Source organism: Typopeltis vanoorti, unplaced genomic scaffold (genome assembly GCF_054136105.1).
Source record: "Typopeltis vanoorti isolate ZY-2024b unplaced genomic scaffold, IOZ_Tvanoo_1.0 HiC_scaffold_388, whole genome shotgun sequence".
NCBI classification, from domain to species: Eukaryota; Metazoa; Arthropoda; class Arachnida; order Uropygi; family Thelyphonidae; genus Typopeltis; species Typopeltis vanoorti.
In genome coordinates this window covers 16,297-20,712 of record NW_028328095.1, presented here as the reverse complement: position 1 = coordinate 20,712, position 4,416 = coordinate 16,297, and the positions used below count along the sequence as shown (strand labels likewise).

Below are 4,416 nucleotides of genomic sequence, written 5' to 3'. Positions count from 1 at the left end.
CATACAGTACATACATTGATTACATTTTTTTTTAAATTCAAATCTTTCTTTTAATTATTAAAATTATGATTACAGTTTTACAATAGGTTTAATTCTTTTTTTTATGACAATGAAATTAGTACAAAATTTTCTTTATTTTTTCTGTATAATGGATTAATAATAATAATAAGACAGTTACTAATTATATGAAGAGCCAAAGGCTTCAATTCGACGACGTGAACTTATTTAAGTTAAGGGATGGGTCAGGTGCTGCACTATCCAGGTATTTGCTTACGCTTGGACTCGCCGAACTTTATATATTTACTATATTCGGCATGAAACTCTTTGAGTTTCTTATTCGGCTAAGAAACAATACCGGATGTAATATCCCTTAACTTAAATAATAACACAGCATTTATTAACACGACAATCAGTTCTGTATATATTTAAAATTTTGATTTTGATATATTTAAGCGCTGCACCACTTAAATGTGATAGAATATATCGATTTTGTATCCTTTGTTTTTTTGTTGATGTTGAATAAGATGGAATTTCTCAGCTTATTTGTAACCTTATCTGAGGATAACACCAGTGATAGTTATTATTTATTGTTTTTTTTTTTTTTTTTGCTGTGTTGGGAAGCAGGCTGATGTTTAATAGGTTTGATTTCCACTATAGCCGTTGATTGAGATATTCGCGCGCGCACGCACGCACGCACGCACACACACACACACACACACACACACACACACACACACACACACACACACACACACACACACACACACACACACACACACGATAAATTGGAATGTCCTGACGCGTCGCTGAGCGGGAAAGCCTGAACGAATATATTGTGTTTCATTAAGTTTGTATGGTATTTAGGGAGCGTGTTTCTTGCTCATAGTATGTCCTTAGAGCTCTTTTCAGGTTATTGTAGTTTGTAAGGTTTCTGTATTCAAAAGGTAATTTGTTTATCATGTCTGGGATATAGAAGTTTCGCGTGGACTTTCCGTAGTGATTATTGTATTTATATGTGATATAATTAGTTGTCTGAGGTCTTGTTATACGGTATGTATTTCTAACTGTCCTGCAGTTGGTATCGAAATAATGTTTTAGCAAAGCTGCATAGTGACATAAATGTTTTGCTGTCAGTATTTTGTGTTCTTACATTGCAATGTTTATAAGGTCGTTATTTTCTCTTTGTTCCCAAAAGATTAGTTTTATCATTTTGTACTGTAGCGACATTAATCTATTTAATTTGTGTGATGCACAGCAAGCATACGTTGTTATAGCGTATCTTAGTATATTTTGGCACATAATGCTTCGTATATTACTGTTTTTTGGCGTATGGGAACTATGTCTTTTAACCTGTAGAGTTTGCCACTAATTGTTCGGAGTTTGTTGTGTAGATGGTTTATGTGGCTATTCCAGTTCACATCTGCATCGAAGTAAATTCCAAGGTATCATATAGTTTCAATCTGAGTGATTGTAGTGGTTTTGCTGTTCTGTGTGTTTTTTATGTTGGAAACTGGATGTTGGATGGTTATATATTTGTTATCAACTGGTCGAGTCAGTGGATTTCTGAATATCATCAATTTTGTCTTTTCTGAGTTTAGGTGTATGGAGTTTTTCGTGAGCCAGTCTATGATCAGATTTATGTCATGTTGCATATTTGTTTGGGCTATGCTTGCGTTATTATGGATGGATATTATAGCTGTATCATCTGCGTATTGGAATATATTACTTTTGAGTGGTAGCTGATTAATATCGTGCGTGTAAATGTTGAATAGAGCTGGGGGAGTACAGCTCCCTGTGGTACTCCACAGGTTACTGGTAGCTCTCTGCTTCGGTTTGACCTGATACGTGTGATAGCTTTCTATTTTCACGGTGGCAGTTTGCAGACCACCTGTGCAGAGGCCCATCTATTCCAACATGCCTCAGCTTTTCTAACGAGGTTTGATGTGTGAGTGTATCGAATGCTTTAGTTAGATCAATAAAGACTACCATGGCAATTTTGTTTTTGTCTAAGGCTTTATTAATTACGTCTGTAAAGTCTTCCAAGAGAGATGTTGTTCCCTTATTTTTCTAAAAACCGTGTTGTGTTTAGGGGTTAATAGGAAAGATCTCAGTGTATGCTGTGAGTTTCTTCAGTATGATCCGCTCCATAATTTGATTGATAATTGGTAATGTTGCTATGGGTCTGTAATTGCTGATTAAATTTCTTTTTCATGTTTGTATATGGGTGTGATTATGGCGGTCTTTAGGATACTTGGTATCTGTCCTGTTTTAAATATTTTATTTATTAGTTTTAGTAGGATATGGCCTAAGCTAGTTGCATGTTTCTGAATATCTTTAGGTCTTATACCATCAATTCCTGGGCTTTTTTTTTTTTTTTGGTTTGATTTGATGTATTACAGAGAGAGGTTCTGCTTCTTTTATGGTTGGGAACCATAATGTCTGTTTTGATTGTGTTCCAAGTGGAGGATCACGTTTTGTGATTGGGGGAATATGCTCGCATTTCCCAAGATGCAGTTCTTGAATGGAGTCTGCAGAGTATTGGTTAAAGTCATTTGTTGATTAAAGTCAGCACTCAAAATGTGTGTTCTAGTTGGCCGATTTAGGTGAAATACCTCTGTCTTCAGCGTGACAAGTATTGTAAATTAAAAACAGGAGTTAGAACCACTTTAAAACTATAAAAAACAGGAGTAGTGATATCATCGTGCAGCCGTTCGTATGCCTACACAGCGCCCTCTCTCTCTATAATAATAATAATAATAATAATAATAATAATGACGCATTTTGCATTTCATTTTAAACGACACGAACACACGCGCTCGAGGTTGCGAGCGTTTGTCGTTGCGAGGATGGTCAAATTCGATTTTATGAAAACCTCCCATTCACCAAATTCACTGTCGTATTAAGCATAGGTAACCAGTAAATTATAATTTATTTTAAATTATAAATTTAAAAGAAACTTCCCTCGCTCTGCTCGCATTTCCCAAGATGCACCGCCAAAAGTTTACATCCCCATTTTTTCTCATCTTCGCGATTACTCCATTCTGCACTTTAGAACCAATCGAGTATTCCTCCCCACCACAATAGACGGCGCCAGCATGGCAACTCCTAGCGCCCTCTTGTACTTTTTGTAATGAACATCTCGACTCTCCTTTCTCGAACATTCCCAAGTTTTTGTCTCGTGTTTTACTATCTTTTTCAATATCTTTTCCTTTCATACTGACGCACTCCTTGCATATTATTAAATTTACGAATTTAATAATATTCCCGAAAGGGAGAGTATCTGCTAACAGATTTGTGTTCCTTTCATCCAGTCGCTTATTTCTCACTGTAAGGTGAACAAACAAACAAATCCCGACCAGAAATGTTTGCATTTCAGATAGAAACTGACTGTAAATTGATCGTCGGTACAGGTTGCAGTGGCGCCATCTATGAGATTAAATCGAACTGTTGTGCCTCCCGCTGTTGAAAATTTCGTACAGTTTTTGGTTTTCGTTTCCACGCAAAAGCTCGGATAGAAAATAACACTCAACGCAAAGAACTTTTATGTCCTTTTCGTTCTTTTAGAGAAGTTAAGCAAAGTAAAATGGAAGGAACTTTTCTAATCGCTGGAATTATCCATTTTAATCAAATAATTACTGGAAATGCTGAATAATGAAGTATTCAGTAAACAGTCCTCGAAGGGTGGGAGACTTCGATTTTGACGAACAAGTTTGCGGTTGGAAATATCACAAGTAGAAATAAAAACCGAGACGTTTTAAAACTTGTTCATCAAACGCCTCCCAAGGGAGGCAACACCACAGACATTCGCAAACTGCATCTCCGAATGTGTCAGCTCCGCTGGCTTCGAAGCAAAGCACTCGTTCTTGTTTAAATTTCGCACATTCGTAAGAAATAGTTTTCGTCTTGAAATTGAATTTGCATTGAAGTCATTTGGTTTAATGATTTTGTCGAATAATTTTAACTTCACTGGATTTATTCTTTCAAATACATAATTTTTTTAAATAAAAATTATCGTTCAATAAAAAATGGGATGAAAGCAGAGCGTGCGCTAGTACAGTCAACTTCACGCGAAGAAAAAAAAAAGGAACTCTGTGCTTGCCAGGTATCGAACCTGGGACCTTCCGCGTGTGAGGCGGATGTGATAACCACTACACCACAAGCACACATTTCAGTTTTATTTTTAAATATATCAACTCTAACAGTATGAAAATCGCTGAAGTTTTGGAACAAGCACCAATGGACACCGAGTCACCTTTCAGAAGTGATTTCGCACTCACAATAATAAAAAGTCGAAAGATTTTTCTTCTTCTTGATGGGCGAGCAGAATACTTGAGTGACATTCGACTCGCATTGGCGGAAGTCGCTTGTGCTTGCGGGTGTTGCCTACACATAAATGATGGCAACACCTCAAGGTCC

At 36.6% G+C, this 4,416-nt stretch overlaps 1 non-coding gene across 1 annotated transcript; it reads right to left on the bottom strand.

Annotated features, from left to right (window-relative positions):
- Window positions 1-4,090: 4,090 nt before the first annotated feature.
- On the bottom strand, window positions 4,091-4,163 carry TRNAV-CAC (transfer RNA valine (anticodon CAC)). The gene has a single exon. It is a non-coding gene; the product is annotated as a tRNA-Val (tRNA).
- Between the last annotated feature and the right edge of the window lie 253 nt (window positions 4,164-4,416).